The sequence below is a fragment of the Carassius gibelio genome, chromosome A13 (genome assembly GCF_023724105.1).
Source record: "Carassius gibelio isolate Cgi1373 ecotype wild population from Czech Republic chromosome A13, carGib1.2-hapl.c, whole genome shotgun sequence".
In the NCBI taxonomy this organism is placed as follows: Eukaryota; Metazoa; Chordata; class Actinopteri; order Cypriniformes; family Cyprinidae; genus Carassius; species Carassius gibelio.
Window position 1 is genome coordinate 28,727,177 of NC_068383.1, and position 17,968 is coordinate 28,745,144.

A 17,968-nucleotide genomic window follows, 5' to 3' on the forward strand; every position below is an offset into this window, starting at 1 on the left:
TTCTAGAGCTCCCTTGAAAGCCACCTGTAGTCGAGTCTGGTGCTCTAACACCCACTCATGTATCTTGCCTTCTACAGGCTCTGGAACGCTACCCAGTTAGAAATTCACAGGTAATTGTGCCTCCTGGCCAAACATTAAAAAATGTGGGGACTCTCCTGTAGTCTGGTGGAAGGTGGTGTTATAACAAAACACCATTTGAGGAAGGCATGCTACCCAGTCTCGCTTCCTCGAGCTTGGAAGGGTTCGCAAAAGATTGTGGAGCGTACGGTTAAGCCGCTCACATTGCCCATTCCCAGCTGGATGGTATGGAGTGGTTCGTGATTTAACTATCCCATAAAGGGCGCATAACTGGTGAATTAAACCAGACTCAAAATTACGACCCTGGTCTGAATGGAGACGCGCTGGGACACCAAATTTACAAAACCACTCAGTCACTAGCAGTCGAGCCACTGTCTCTGCCCGCTGATCTCGAGTTGGGACAGCAACTGTGTACTTACTAAAGATGTCAGTTATTACCAGCACGTTCTCCACTCCTGAACTAGATGGTTCTAAATCAATAGCGATGATCTCGTTAGGGCAGGAAGCCAACAAATGGCCCATAGGTCCCCGGGCTGGTGGCAGCGTATCTTTCGCCACTTTCACGTTCAGCCCTTTGAACTGAATTTCAACGTTCACACCGCTGGCACCAATTTGCCACCTCAGTTGCTTCACCAGGCCAATAACATTGTTGCCGGACAAGTTCAAGGGTGCGTTCCACACCTTGATGGCCATGGTTTTGATGGAGTTGAGTCAGAACATCTTTCTTTAAAGAGGTTGGCAAAACCAACTGCAGTGCCTCCTCCTTACCATCGGGACGCATCACCCTTCTATAAAAGACCCCATCTCGCTCTACCAAATGCTTCCACTGCCGTAAGAGGACCAAACCAGGTCTCGACAGTTTCCGTCGTTCTTTTGGACCAGGATATCTCCTGGATTTCCAAAATACCATGACTTCACTAATCACTGGGTCAGCAGACTTTAAGTACACCAACTCCACAGGCGAATGGCCAGGGAACATAGACATGGTACACTAGGTAGCTGCAGCTATAAGATCCACCCCCATTGCTCTCCTCAACACAGATGGTATCTTGGTGCCAGAGCCTAAGCCCCCTACTGTCACTGGAGGATGCAACCTAGACAAGGCATCTGCATTTACATTACTCTTACCTGACCTATACTTGGCTGTACCCAGTTGTAGTCCGTGGTGTTCTCCATGTGTGTTGGTCCCAAAAGCTGATGGAACCTCACGTTTCTGTACTGATTACCGAAAGGTTAATCAACTAACCAAGGCAGATTCCAATCCTCTTCCCAGGATAGATAATTGCATTGATCGCATTGGCAGCGCTAAGTTTGTAACTAAGCTAGATCTACTTAAGGGGTATTGGCAGGTGCCGCTGACTGAACGTGCTTCGGAGATTTCAGCATTTGCTACCCCTGACGCTTTCCTTCAGTATAAGATCTTAGCTTTTGGGCTCAAAAATGCTCCAGCGACCTTTCAACGTCTAATGAATTGTGTCTTGGCTAATGAACAGAACTGTGAAGCGTACTTGGATGATGTGGTCTACTACTCGAATACTTGGAATGATCATTTTAAAACTCTAGAAGAAGTGTTTACCAGATTTCGAGATGCCAATCTAACACTTATGTGAGTTTTGTCATGCTACCATCACTTATTTAGGCAAAGAAGTTGGTCATGGTACTGTTCGCCCTGTGGAAGCCAAAGTGCAAGCCAATGTTGATTTTCCTGTACCTAAATCAAAAAGAGATCTTAGACGATTTCTTGGGATGGTCGGGTACTATCGGAGTTTCTGCAATAATTTTTCTGTTGTTGTGAAACCCCTCACAGATATCCTTCGCAAAGATGCCAGTTTCCAGTGGAATGAGAACTGTCATTGTGCATTTGTTTCTTTGAAGAGTCTGTTATGTAGTTCTCCTGTTCTAGCTGCTCCTGAATTCAGTCGACCTTTCAAACGTGTAGTGGATGCCAGTGGAAACGGTGCGGGTGCTGTCCTATTACAAGAAGACGACCAAGGAGTTGACCATCCCGTATGTTACTACTCTAAAAAGTTTAATCGTCATAAAGTAAACTATAGTACCATTGAAAAGGAAGCCCTAGCTCTTTTATTTGCTCTACAGCATTTTGAAGTATATATTGGTTCTAGTCCACAACCCATTGCTGTATACACCGACCACAATCCCCTTGTTTTTCTCCAAAGAATGTGTAACAAAAACCAGAGACTCATGCGTTGGTCACTCATATGTCAGAGCTTTAATTTGCAAATCAATTACAAGAAGGGTGCTGACAACGTGATAGCAGATTCTTTGTCTAGGTGTTAATTGTAAACTGTGTAAAACATTTTTACTCTTATATGTGGGGGTGTTACGACCCTATAGTTTTTGTGTTTTGGTTTGTGTGTGTCTGCCCAGGTTGCTGCTGATTGGTTCCTGCAGACTCATTGCTGTTGCCCTCTGATTGGTCTTCGCCCCTTTAAAAGAGATGACAGCATTTCCTTTGGGGGGGGGGGGGGGGGAGTGGCAAGTGGCTGAGTGCTACTGCGTACTACGGAACAGCAGTGGGCTGCTCAACTAGCTGCCTTTGACTTCGACCTTTGTTACGCCCCGTCTAGGGGTAGAGCGTAACATGGGAAAAAACAAGTTTGAACCATCAACTTATTTTGAATTTTATTTGGGAGTCCACTTTCAGGAGCTGACAGTGCCAAAATAATAAACAAAATGTAAATTAATTTAAGTCCAGCCAGGCTGGCGCCAGGCCAGGCATTTTAGTGCAAACAGGGTTTCATCTGAATTTAACCCATGAATCGATGACCTGCATATCTGTTACACCTCCCCCTTTCGTCAGATGAAGTCCCTGTGTGGACATCATCGGACGGCAATCATCAGGATGTGCAGATGACAGATGAATCGTGATGGTCATGTAGCAGGTGGGTCATGATGGCAGTTGGTTCCTGAAGCTGAGGACTCAGCTTGATGAGGTTCGGTGTTGTCTTTGACTTGGCACCCCCTTTCCGGGGATTCCATCGGAGACCTCCAGCCACAGTTGTCGTGAGTTTGGCTGTAGAGGTTTGCATCTCGTTGAGTATCCTGTATAGGATGAAGGTCACGCCAAGAGTCAGGGCGGGACCAATGACGGTGGAGATTAGTGGTGGAAATTATGATTCTTTCTAGAGATTCGTTCATTTTCAGTTCGTTCACCAAAATGATTCGTTCAGAATCGTTCACTGATTCGTTCAGTGGCCATTTCTTCGTATTACACAAAATAAACCAGCAGATGGCAAAAAAAAAGGAGTGCATTATGCGTTATGTCTTAAGTCAACGAACGTATTCACTTGTTACAAAAACTGATCTGGCTTTATTAAAATGTGTGTATAATCGCATTCAATATATAAAGTCTAATTAAGTTGTTCAGATGAACAAAGCACAAGGTTTTCTTGCCTAATTAGCATTTTAATTGTTTGGTCAGACAGTTTGTATATCATATATTCACATTCATAAATCGGGGATTAAACGTGGAGTTGCTATATCAGAACAAGCGTATGTGCACAGCGCTTTGCATTTTGCGAGATTGACATGCTAAATGGCAGATTAACCCGGTTTACTCTCATTCATTTCGTTCACGAACGAGATAATGTACCAGTTCATTTCATTCACGAACGACATGCGTGTATCAGTTCAGTCATTTCATTCACGAACGAGATGTATCATTCAACTCGTGCACGAACGACATGTGTCCCAGTTCAGTCATTTTATTCACGAACGAGATGTATCAGCTCATTCAACTCATTCACGAACGACATGTGTACCATTTCAGTCATTTCATTCACGAATGATAAGATCTCTAGATCTAGTTCAGACTCATTTGAAACTCGTTCATTGAAGGGCGTATTCGTTCACTACATTCAACAAATCACATACTCGGTCACATATCATACTCGAAGGCTATTTGCTCGAGGTTGAGCAATTCTTTGACAGGATGAAATACCCGGTTCACTGAGCTGCGCATGCGCTGCTTATAGCGCCGCGCTGCTGTGGAGGGAGGAACTTCACTGAATGAGAAATATGAGTTAGTGGATTACGTGAACGAGAACGATTCGTTCACTTAAAAGATTCGTTCAAAAAGAACGATTCGTTCACGAACGACACATCACTAGTGGAGATGCACCGTGCAGTGTCGGCAGCAGTCCAGACTCGGACCGCAGATGAAGGGTTCAGAACGGGCTGTCGAGGCTGTGCTTGGAGGGCTGTGTCGACAGGAGTAATGTCAATGTGTTGGGTGGTACCTTTCATTACTTGGTCGAGCAGGTTGGCACGGGTGGCGGTGTCGTGCTGGTCGTAGGTCAGCGTAGCTGAGTGCACAGGAGTGTTGACGAGCCATCTGTTACCCACAATCTCTGCTTGCGTTTCTGTGACTTGTGTACGAGGCTTGGCTTCGGCAAGGCAGCTCGTATCGCTGACCCAGGGTTGCAGCTCGCAGATTCCTTCAGAGTTGTGTCTGAGGAAGGGTTTGCTAAGGCAGAGATAATGAATGTCTTTGGACAAAGTACACATGTGCATGTTTGGGGCCAGGTACAGCTGTGTGTTGCTGTCGTGGTAGGCCACCACATTTGGAATGTGTGTTTTGGTGTGGGTGTTGCTTTTCCACATCCTGACACTGACAATGTCTTTAGGTCTGTAGACTTGGCTTGACTCGCTGATGGGTTGGTTCAGGAGCACATTCACTTCTCTCTGTTTGGGGTTGACGTGCCGTAGGAAGGCGCTATCCAGAGAGTTGGCCAGGTGTATTTGTGGCAGGTCGGCTGGCATGGTGATGGCGTAAGACAGCACTGTTAACACAAGGCTTAAGGGTATCATGTATGGTGGGGTTTTACTCGTGGTTAGGCTGTCATTGGAGGAGCTATCCTCCCACAGCATGTCTGTTGTTAACGCTGTAAACAGCTGAGTCTGGGTAAAGTCCTTCTGGAAGACAGTAAACAGTGGTTTCAAGGAGTTTACGGTCTGGTTCGCTGCATTGACACTGGACATACTGGTTGGCTGAACATGTGTTTGACATCGGCCTCAGTGTGAGTGAGGGAGTCCTCTCTCCATCGGAACCTTGTACAGCTGTATTCGGTTACAGTGCTGGGGTAGTGTGCCCTGTCATCGGTGGTCAGGAGTCTCAGCAGTTTTCTCGGTGACAGCTGTCCTCTCTTTGGCTGACAGCACGGCACGGCAAACCACAGCAACATCCTGGTACAGATAATAGGGAGAGAGAGAGAGAAAGGGGAGAAAGAAACAAACGAGGGCTGTCTTTGCTTAGTGGGCGGCGTCTGGGTTTAGCTCGCCCTCGCCCATGTTTTGCCACATCTTGCTGCTGGCATGACGCTTCCTCGTGTTTTGTCGGTGGCTCTGGTGCTGCGTGGTGCAGCACATGCTGCGTAATGGAAATATATTGGCATTATCCCCCTTTTGCTCCGTGGCATTACAAGCCCTGGCATTGTGATGTCAGACGGTGCACAACCCACAATATTGTTCTGTGCACGCAGCATGGTTTGTGTATCATGCAGTGGTCTGGGGCTTTGGTTGTCAGTGACTGTAGACTGGTTGCCAGGGTGGATGGAGGGGTCTGAGAGGTGCTAAAGCAAAGTCATTATCGAGGTTTCAGAAGCACGCATGTCCGCTATGTTGGTCTGTGTAGACAACGGAGCCAGCGTAAGCGATTCTGAGGTAGGCAGTTTAGCTAGCAAAGTTCTTATGCAGTGTGTAATCACTTCAACCTTGAATGTGGGTGGGAGGGTTGGGAGTGACCACAGAATGTTGTTTAGTGTGCCAGTTTTGGCAAGGGTGTCAGTGTGATCTTTAAAGTCCTTGTCTAGACTTGGTAGCTTCGAGTGTCCTTTTACCTTCTTACCAGTACACGATCACATTGTGTGTTTTTGTGATGTTATCACATTGCTGGAACAGGTGTTGGTGTTTGACATGCTTGTTGTTTGCAAATGTGAATCCGAGTTCCACACATTCAGGTGAGGATTGGAAGAAACCCAGCGTGTGGTGTAAGGTTTGACCACATTGCAGGTTGAGCCGAACAGCAACCCCTTTGGTGTAAGCTGGTACCACCGTACCCTGTTTGTTGACTAAGATACAGAGGCTTGAACTTGGGCCTGTCGTTAGGGCGTTGTACTCATGGCTGGCTGCTGGGGTTCCCGTGACCTCTGTGACCTGACCGTCTGGCTCTGTGGGAGTTCCCATGACCTCTGCGACCTGACAGTCTGGCTCTAGCAACCTGTGTGGCTGGAGAGAAAGAGGTTCTCGCACTTGAGCAAAGTCTTTTAGCTGTTTGAAGTTCAGAAAAGGGTCAAAGTGTTCTAGCAGGTCTTTGTCGATGAGCGATGTATGAGTGTTCATTGGTGGGCCATACATGGGATGTATTAGACTCATCGGAACGATTGTCAGGTGAATGGAAACAACCTGTTCAAACTGGATGTCATTCTGTCTGTACACCTGTACATTCAGTTCATAAGTTTGAGGTGTAAGAGTTCGATCTTGTCTCTTAGCTTCAAATTGGAGTCTTTTGAAAAGGTGAGATGAGATCACCGTCAGGTTTAATCCTGTGTCGATCAGGTCTTCCCTGTTGACTCCTTTTCGGCCCACCCCCTTTTTGACAAGGCGGCCCAGGAATGTTGGCATCAGGGCAGGTGTGACGATCGGTGGGTGGTGAGGACCGGTCTTGTGTAGCTCGCTGCGAAGGCAGGTAGTCAAAACAGCATTTTCTGGTACCTTGTGTTTGTGGTACCTGGTGTGAGGATCTGTGCTGTCTCAGTCAGGGTGTGCAGCTGTCGGCTGCGGAGCTTGGGTGTTGTTGTCACTTTGTGCTGTGACAGTTAGCTCTGTGGTCTTTAGATGACAGGCAGTGTTCTGGGTGCTTGGCTCATCTTCCTTGTGAGTTTTCATGTGAAGAAGATCATTCAGCACCCTCAGGATCTCTGCTGTCTCAGACGTGGCTGCATTTTGTTTTTCTGATGTGGGCTCAGGATTGAGCTTACCAGTGTCGTGTCGAGAGTGGTTCCACTCTGCTGGCTTGGAACGGTATTGACTCTCTGTAAAAATGTCTGTGACTGTGGCGTTGTAGGGCGCCATCTATGGTTAACTCCAAGCAGTGCTCAGAGACAGAGACTTTGGGGTTTTTCACAGTCTTTTCACAAATAGTCTTTTGCTTGGTGCAAGCTTTGTGGGCTAAGTTCCGTAACTCTTGTGTAGTCCTATTACGTGGACACGCTGGGACTCTGAGATGAAAACTCCAACTGGCATGTAGGTTTAGGAGGAACAGAGTTTTTAAGTTGACATCCTGTTCCATACCTGGTTCGTTGCATGCTCCGACGTAGGCTTTTCGTAGCTGACAACAGAAAGTCTGTGGGTTTTCAAATTGGCCCTGTTTGAGGTCCATAGCAATAAGGAGCCCATGGTCTGAGTTTGGATCAGAGAATTCAAGAATCAAAGTCTGTAGCAGTTGCTGGTAGTACGCTTTGACAGTCTCTGGCGCCAGGCCAGGCATTTTAGTGCAAACAGGTTTTCATCTGAATTGAACCCATGAATCGATGACCTGCATATCTGTTACAATTGCTTAGCTAGGCCAGTGTGTGTTGTTATTGGCACCACTCACCTGGTTGGGAAATGTCATGCCCCTTCCAATAGCCTCCTGTGAGCTTCAGTGTAAATATTGCATCGAAATCAAATAAATTTGAGCATGATTTAAACCCAGATGATTTTAACCACTCTAAGTTCGTCTGCCTTGGGAAAGCTAGCGTGTAACCCACGGGTCAGGTTGGGGTGGGTCATTAAATACAAAATTAAAATGCATTTCCCTATAGTCTATATTAAATATTTGGAATATCTATTTTCATATTTTATTAAGTTATTTGATAAGGTTACAAAACAATCGCCTTTCCTGTGCTTGCCAAGGTGTCAGAAATGTTTCTCTGTATCCCAGGCACAAGCACATTTAGCTCTGCTGGCCGGGTGCTGGTGTCTAGATCAAATAGATTAAACCCCGGTTGTGATACAGAGAGGGGTCCAGAGACAAAGGCAGGTTCAGCCTTGTTTTAATGAAGTAAACTAAGGATGCGATTAACAGAACTGAGGATACATAAAATAAACCACTTGACCACTTCTTCAAAGGAAAACTCAGGTTTACAGCCGGAGGTCCGGGCGACTCTTTGGGCGGTGAGACCAGGAGCACAGGTGAGAAGCGCAGATCTCTGCAACCCTCTACGAATCCCATTGGGCACAGCACAGAGAAGGTAAGCACAACCACAACACTTAGGCTCTACAAGAAACACTGAATTAGAAAAAGCAGGACTAGACTTTAGACGGGACAAGACAACTACGATAACACTCAGCTCCGTGCATCTAGCTTTAACAATAATCCAACAATACAGACACGAAAAAGCGACACGAGATTCTGGTCTGGGCCAATCAGTAACAGCGCGAACCTTGACAGGGTCCATACTAATACCCTGGGAAAAGATAACGGAACCGAGAAACGTGACCGATTGAGCGTGAAAAGTGCATTTCTCCACCTTGACAAAAAGACGGTTCTCTGATAGTCGTTGGAGGACCTGTCTAACATGTTGCATGTGAACTTGGAGATTCTGAGAAAAAATCTGAATATAATCAAGGTTAACGAACACGAATAGGTTTAACATGTTTCTAAGGACATCGTTAACAGGAGCCTGAAACACGGACGGCGCGTTAACTAGCCCGAACAGGAGAACACGATATTCAAAGTGCCCAAGAGGTGTATTAAACACCGTCTTCCACTCGTCACCCTCCCTGATACGTACAAGGTGATAGGCATTACGAAGGTCCAGTTTTGTAAAGTATTGTGCCCCCTGCGGGATCTTTAACCGTTATGTCATTCAAGCCTCTGTAGTCTATGTAGGGGCGCAACGTGCAATCCTTCTTCACAAAAAAGAACCCAGCCCCTGCAGGAGAGTTGGAGGGAACGATAGGGTCCGCATCTAAGGATTCTGAGAGATATTTCTCAAGAGCCTTAAACTCGGGAATAGAAAGAGAATAGAACCTCCCTCAAGGGTCCGGAGTGAGGATGTTGTCGTTTGCGATGTCCACAGTCAGAGGCGATCCACAGGACACCAGCACCCACTCCACAAAGACGTCTCCGGTCAACTGTGCTCTGCACTTGTCATTCAGGCTGGTTTTGTAGGAAGTGCAAAGGCAGTAGTCCGGGTAGTGGGTATGGTTGGAGATTTCCAGTAATAGTTTCATACAATCCTCGAGTGAAAGGCTCCTCTGGTCCAGCAGAAGGAGTAAGGTGGCAGGATTATCCATAACATGAAACAAAAACTGATAAAAAGGAAAAAACAAAATGCGGGGAAACACGCTGCTTTACGTTTTCATGGTCCAGCCTTGTCACGGTGTGGAGCATGAGACAAGCACGTAACGGAGAAAGTGATGATACAAATTCTTTAATAATCCACATTGGGTAATCCATAGGGAGAAGACAGAAACCCATGTGCACATTGACAAAACCGAACAACCAAACACTGAACTGAATGCAACTTATAAGGTGAACGTCAATGAGGGTAATGACATGGCACACCTGAACATAATGACACAATAAACATGGGACATGGAACACATGGAGGGAAAACACAACATAAATGAGTCCAGAGGCGTGACAGTGCTTGGCCTCTTTTTCCACTGCGCTGGTTCTGAAAGAATTTTTTTTTTCAATTCATTTTTTTCCCCACTGGGATTTAAAAAGAAGATTTTTTGTTAAAGTATATATATATACTAAAGTATGCACTTGCTGAGGGCTCTCAAAACTCTAAACACTCCTCTGTTACCTGAATATATTTAGATCAAAGCCTTTGCATTCTTCAAAACTAACCAAAAGCTGAATCTTTCTAATTTATAGAAATTTATTTTTTTTATTTGTTCTTTCTCATTTAATAAGTTCTAAACCTGAATTTCAGGACTCTGCTAGAAAAAGAAAAAGAAAAAGATCTGGAACAGGTGGTGCTAAATGTGTCCTTCACAGAAGGCATGGGGGAGGGAACATTATTATTTTCTTTAAACAGAATCAAGGACAGCACTGTTTCAGCACCACATCATGGACAGCGCCACTGGTCAACATATAGATGTTAAAGTACTTAAGCATAGAATTTGGAATAAGAATGGACACACACACACACACACACACACACACACACACTAAATAAATAAATAAATAAATAAATAAATAAATAAATAAAATAAAATAAAATAATAATTTTTGCTCCCATTGAAGAATATTTTCAAATCATACTAAAGCCTGACAATCAGGACTAATACAACAAAGTAGGCATAACGATTACTAAGACATACTGAAATTTCCTAAAATTCCTAAAATCCCCACATTTTTAATCAGATTGTTATGCTGCTTTTTTATTTTTCTTAAATAAATTAAATTGCGTCTCTCAATATGCAAATCCAAAGTCAGTTTCAGTTTATTAATCTGACTGTCCAGGCTCAGTAGATGGCAGCATAGCCACATTTTTAAATCAATCCGAGACTGTGCCTTGCTCTCAAAGCCCTCAGACCAACGCATTTTGCGGGCATTATCATAGATAACTGTGAGACATGTGCTGTCGTTTCATGAAGTGTGAGGTACTCTTTTCCAAAGGACCTGTGAGTTTGAACGTGTGCGTTATATTGAATTGAAAGCGGGGGCTGCAGTAAGAATGACGAGCTGAGTTTTATATTTAACTAAATATTTCTGTAATAAGTTTGCGTTAACAGTTGTCATCTGACACATAAACATACATCCACATACCAGAGGAAGAAATATCGCCGAATCTCATGCTCATACTAAAACTTAGATCATTAAAACTGTTGCTACGTATTAATTATGCTGCTCTGCATTTTGCAAGTCAGTGGTGTTGCTTTAAATGTGTCAGTCCTAGATCCTAAAGGAAATGCGTACATGACTCTTATTAGAATTTGTCATAATGTGAAACCAAATTTAAATAAATAGAATCTTATAGGATTAATTGGATATTCGAAGTATATGCCTAACTACGGGATTTTTTCTACAGTTTGATTTTCTTTAAATACCGTTGGATATGCAAAAACTTCTGTCTTTCACCAATTTGGAGTAATATTTGTCAAGGTTTTAAGTTTTTATTCGCGATGAGTTTTTAAATTCGAAAAATAATTTCTTGACATACATTTGGACTGGATGCTCTACAATGAGAATCATACCACACATGGAAGCTTTCTATAAGAGTGTTTTATATAAAACATATGTTGGATTCAAGAAAATTAGATTTCGAATTAGAAAGTCCTTTAGACATCTACTTTTTTTCTTTGGTTGCAGACTTTCCTTCTGATCGTTCCTATTAAATAATATGGCTCCCTTACAAGCGACTTTATGACTTGATGTTTTTATGTGGACCCACAAGAGTCTGCAGACTGTAGATCTCCATCCATATTCCCCTGTATCTCATATGATGGTTGAGTCCAGCGCCTTCCTCTAGATGCAGACTGCCTCACCGCTCCATTCTATCGCTACTGTTTGGACCGAGGGAATCAGTTTTGGTCCCAACCCCAGTGTCTCGTCTCTGCATTGGACATTATCGGTGATATGAGAGCTAATATAGACAAATCCGTGTGCCATAGGCGTCAGATGTTCTTGCCAAAGCTGGATCTCTATGCATTACTGTGATCGGAGAAAATAAACCGCAAGACACCGTGGCGCTGTGTGGAATTACAGCGGACACGATGGGCACACTGAAGCAGATCCTGCTGCTTTTCGCAGGTTTTGTTGCCGCAGCTCACGGTAAGTTGAAAGTCTGTTTTATAAGCTGGGTGCCATTGCCATTATCCCCTTCAGGAAGATGACTTTTCTTGGGTATGACTACAAAAGTCCTTTAGACCTTGAATTTAGGTGGACGTTGACTTTGCGTTTAAGCCAAATAAAAACTTGCATATGGCATATATGCATGTATGTATGTATGTATATATATATATATATATATATATATATATATATATGCATGTATGTATGTATATATATATATATATATATATATATATATATATATATATATATATATATATATATATATATATATATATATACATATATATATATATATATGTATATATATATATATATATATATATACATATATATATATATATATATATATATATATATATATATATATATACATACATACATACATACATGCATATATATATATATATATATATATATATATATATATATATATATATATACATATATATATATATATGTTCAGCAGATACTGCTTTTTTGATTGTATATGAATCGATTGTATTTATTTATTTTCATTCGTCAAAATGTCAGACTTAAAGTAGCAGGATCGGATGAAAACGCGGTTCATTATTTTATGATATATCTTGAGATATTTACATGTAAAAAGAGATTCCGGGGGTTGTATTTTGCATCACACAGGCGTGTTGGTATAAACTTTTTTTTTTTTGTTGGGGGGGGGGGGGGGTTCAGAGTCAGTGTGTTGGTAAAGACAGGCCTATGGATCGCCTGTAATCGAATGGTGGTTCCTAACCGTATCTGGTAGTTCACCAGTATACACAGAGGTTCTACGGGTTTTTATAGTCTGCTACTAGATTGATTTTGCAATCCGTCTGAATCAAATTTAACATTGCCAGGCTATAGCGTTTTATGGAGCCACAATGCGTATGTGTGTATATATATATATATATATATATATATATATATATATATATATATATATATATATATATATATGTATATGTATATATATATATATATGTATGTGTATATATATATATATATATATATATATATATATGTATATATATATATATATATATATATATATATATATATATATATAAAAGAACATAATGCATGTATATAAGAACAGTCATCCTAATGTCGTAGCTACAATTATTTTAAGTTGTAATGTGTTTTTAACACTGCTGCTGGTAGGGCTGTAGTACTCGAGTCCGGTCTTGGACTCGAGTCCGGACTCGAGACATTTTTCTGTCGTCTCGGACTTGTCTCGGACTCGTTGAATTTGCACTCGGACTTGTCTCGGACTTGGCCATTGGACTCGCCAAGTCTTCTAGTTGGTCTCGACCGAGTCCAGCAAAAAAATAAAATAAAAAATTTCTCCTTCAAAACAAAACCACATTTGCATGATGTCGCGACTGAAAACGTGTGGAAAACGCTAGGCGCGCCGCTCTCCTTATTTCCAAAGCACTCTGTAGCCTGCGCTCGCGCTCCAGTGGCGTCTGCTGTTGCTGGGCAACCATGACTCGCTCTCCATGATGACGCAGAAGTTTCAGCAAAGAATAAATGGAATTCCAGCACTTAAAATCACTTGCAGTAGCTCTGCTAATAGATTCATTTAAAAAATGGCTATCCTTGTACAACTATGATCATCTGTTTCTCCATCTTGCCTTAGCTTTCAGTATTGTTCCGGGAAAGGATGTGCATGACCAGCGGTGCACTTACTGCGACCTGAAAAGTTTAGATGTTTCTAATTTAATTTTCTACCTGTTAGATTGTGTTTTATTTACGTCTACACCTAGATAGCCTTTGATAGCCTCTTTTTTTTTTATCAATAAACGCGTATTAATGTATAGCCTTATGCAACAATTACATATGTAAATTTTAAAAACTTTATATATGACATTACATATTTACATTTTCATGTAACAGCCAGTATTTGTATCTGTAAAAATCACAAAATTTTTCCTATCTGCATTCGGATACAACATCGTACAGTTAGGCCTACTTGATAAGACTGTTATGACTTTTTATATATTTTTTCGTAGTTATCACTGAACAAGTATGTCGTGTTAAACTGAAATAATTATTAATTTCTAAAATAATATTTATCATGCAAGTAGAGAGATGTCATGACAAACGTTAAGTGATCATTTGAACACGACTGAATCCATTCAATGCGCACATTCTCATTTCGCAGAACACTTTGAGCGAGTCTTAATGTTAATGAACTTCACTAAACAGATGTGTGTGTTCCACGCAAACCAGCAAAAGGTAAATACATGTAGGACAAGTAGACAATGTATCCGTATCGAAGCTGATTATTAGCCGACTCTTGAACTGGTTTGGTTTTTGAGAGACTGAGACGCGCAGCGCGGCTGTTTGATTGGTGAGCGCGCTGTGCTTATTCCATTCATTCGTATCATGGTAGCCTAAGCTTTCAATATTTGCCTTTTAAATATATACAAATAATTTAACGTGTAGCTATGATGATCTTGCAACGCTCTGATTTCTGAGAGATGCACAGAGAGGCGACAACAATGCGGTGTTTGATTTGCGATCTTTTCACTCATAAAGTTTACATTCATTCACTTCTGGCACTGATGCCCTGGCTCAACTGTTATCTAGCAAACACCAGACTCTGTCAGCTTTAGCCGAGTATTCAGGCAGAATTATTCCTTGAGCGTTATTCGTTTTTTAAGCCATTATCCGTGCCATTCCGAATAAGGCATTCGGCTTCAGGCACAACCCTAATTATTACATTACATATTTTATTTTGACATGCAACATAGATAAGGTCATATAGTAACAGCTCCACGCAATATTGTAATTCTAAAATTCACGTCGTACTTGCAAACACTATGTATGCATTATGGTTAATGCATGCTGGAGTAGTCGATTGTTTCCGACAGAGCTCGACGTGCGCATGTCCAGTAGAGCCAAACGTATCCATTCTAGCCTTGCTGCGCGCATTTGTCATATCCCGAGCTTAGCGTGTGTCTGTGCACTGTGCCAATTAGGCATAGTCATATACATTTTTGACCACAGATATAATGTCAACAAAAAATAAAGTACATAAAAATTATTTGACCTTACAGTTCCAAACTTTGTTTGTTTATCCAAGTTTAGCTCCCAGGGTGGGACTGGGGGTAAAACCGGTACTCATTAGCAAGGCCCCAAAGGAAGAGAGGGCCCTTGAAAAGTATGAATCTGAAATATATATTTTTTACCTGGATATTTTCATGGGTGGGGGCCATGGGGGCCCATCAGGACTGCCTATGCATAGGGCCCAGGATCTTGTTTAACGCCCCTGTTAGCTTTAACCCTAATTATACACACTTGAACCTAATCAAGCTCTTACTAGACACACTAATCGTCCAGGTGTTTTAAGGCCTTCAGGACATTGGCCATCCAGGATGTAGTTTGGAGACCCCTGTCCTACAGAGTTGTTACTTTGCACATGCTTTTTGATCATTACAAATAATAATGTAAAATGATTTTCTTAGAATAGGAGATATGCTTTCTCTCGCATCACAAACATTATCAGTACTTAAGTATGTGGTCTTGAAGAGGACCCTTTTTTCTTTCATTTGGACTCGGTCTTGGACTTGGACTCGAAACTTTTGGACTTGGACTTGACTTGGACTCGAACCTCTTTGGACTCGGTCTTGACTTGGTCTCGACTAGTCCTGGACTTGGACTTGACTTGGACTCGACAAAGCCGGACTTGACTACAGCTCTAGCTGCTGGATTTGAAAAAAAAGAAAGAAAGAAAAAAAAAACCTAAAAGAAAACTAAAGTTGTCTACTTTAACACACGATTCATGCATTTGTTTTGCTGATCACGCCCCTAACTACGCGGGCAAAATGACCCTTTTACTTTTAAACATCTCAGAAAGCATTTGGACCCAGAAAAAGTGAGCGTGACGTCAGAATTACCAAGTGAATAATGCCTCCTCTCCAGTAACCCAGTAACCTGTCACTCATATGAGATCGCAGCTATAGCAAACCTGATTGCAGATTAAAAATCAACACATTATAATATAAACCAGCATTATATATATATATATATATATATATATATATATATATATATATATATATATATATATATATATATATATATATATATATATATATATAGATAGATAGATAGATAGTTACATATCCTTGCATATACCATGTACTGAAATATTACAGGAAAATGCAGTCTCATGGCCCGCTCATCTCTATTACCTCACTGCTGATGTACTTGTGCAAATGAGCACGTTTACTACGATCATACCTCTTTTTGTCTGTAAACCTTAATTCAAAGGTTACTTTCTGTATTGCATTATGGTCAACATTTTAGAGGACATGTTTTATCAGAAGAATTAGTGATTCTGCAGGCACTTCGACTGCTTCCAGAGCCTGTGAAAGAATCATTAGTTTTGTCACAGCTGTGCCATCAAAGTTAATGACAATGTCTGCTGCAATTCCTTGTTCAAAGGTATGTGGCGAGTTTTCAGGGATAGGCATTAATTAGTCTAGTTTTATCAGCCATGATGTGTAAAATAGTAGAAAACATGTTAAGTTTATAATTTGCTCATTAATTGCAAATTCGTTTTTGGAGTAGCATTTTCCCAAAGGTTTATTTTATTTTATTTCAAGCACTTAACAAAAGTCTTTATTGTATGAGTCATACAAAGAATAAAAATAAAATAAAATAAAATAAAATAAAATAAAATAAAATAAAATAAAATAAAATAAAATAAAATAAAAATAAAATAAAATAAAATAAAATAAAATAAAAATAAAAATCTATCAATCAATCAATCAATCCATCAATCAATCAATAAATATTCACAATTGCCTTGCTTCAAAACTTAGTTAAATGGAATGCTTCATGTTATTAGAATCCAGGTTATACTGTATAATCCTCTGAGCCCAAGTTACATTGTTGATGTCAAACTATATGGTAGTTTTTTATGGATATGCATATTTCCCAGAGGGTTTTGTGAGACAATGGTGTTTGGACCTTGGGTATACTGTATCTAGGAAGTAGTGGGGTATGCTTCTGTGTGTTAAATGGACCAATCTGGTGTTGTTGGAGAGCAAAATTAAGAGCTCTAAGCACTTTTCATTGATTTAAAAAAAAAAAAAAATTATTTGAAGTATTTGCACCTGGAATTTAAAGGGGACTCTAGGCCCTTTGTAGTTTAAATAGTTTCTTCAGGTTGCACATTGGATTTTTAGGAACCAAAGCTATTTAAATATATGAAGAAGAAAAAAGAATAAGAAGAACAACAACAAAATTCAGCCATCATTATTTAGATGCAGCACAGCTTCTAAAAAGACATGCCACATCAGGGTTATTGCTAGGGTTAGAAAAAAAGTTAAATGCATCAGTAACTTAAATATCCTGTATTTACTGAATTTTATTTATGTAATGTTCCCTTAAAATATATATTTACATGGTCACATTCATTACCACTAGAATAATTTATATTAAAACCTTCATATTATTATGTAAGTGAATCTTAAAAAAGTTCAGGGGCTTTGGAAAATACATCATGGGTTTAAGCCCCCAAAGTAGCTACACATCAATAACAGATTACAAGAGGGCAATACATCTGTTGTTATCTTCTGTGCTGATTTTGTGATGTGTCAGAAGTCTTTGGTTTTTTTGATAAAAATATATGGTGTTCCGATATCAGGACTGTTTCTAGTCAATTTGACACCCTAGGGGAAATCCCTATTGCCCCCCCCCCCATATGGATTTTATATATATATTCTTTTCAGGCACCAGTTTCTTGTCACATTCAAATTTGTTTGCATTGCGTGCACACAGCCACAGAACAAGACTTGTTCACACTTTATCACAAACTTGCTAAATGTAGTGCCAGTACGAGCACTCATTGGCGCCCCTTCAGCTGGTGGAGTCCTAGGCAACCACTAATCTTGCCTATGCCTAGAAATGGCACTGTCCATTATGATCACTGTTGATGATGAACCATTACTTAGCAAATTTCTGAATGTGGATATGCACCTTATTTTGCAATGTTGAAGTAAGCTGTGTCAGCATACTTTCAGTTTTTATATATAAATAAATAATTATTTTGATTATCACATCACA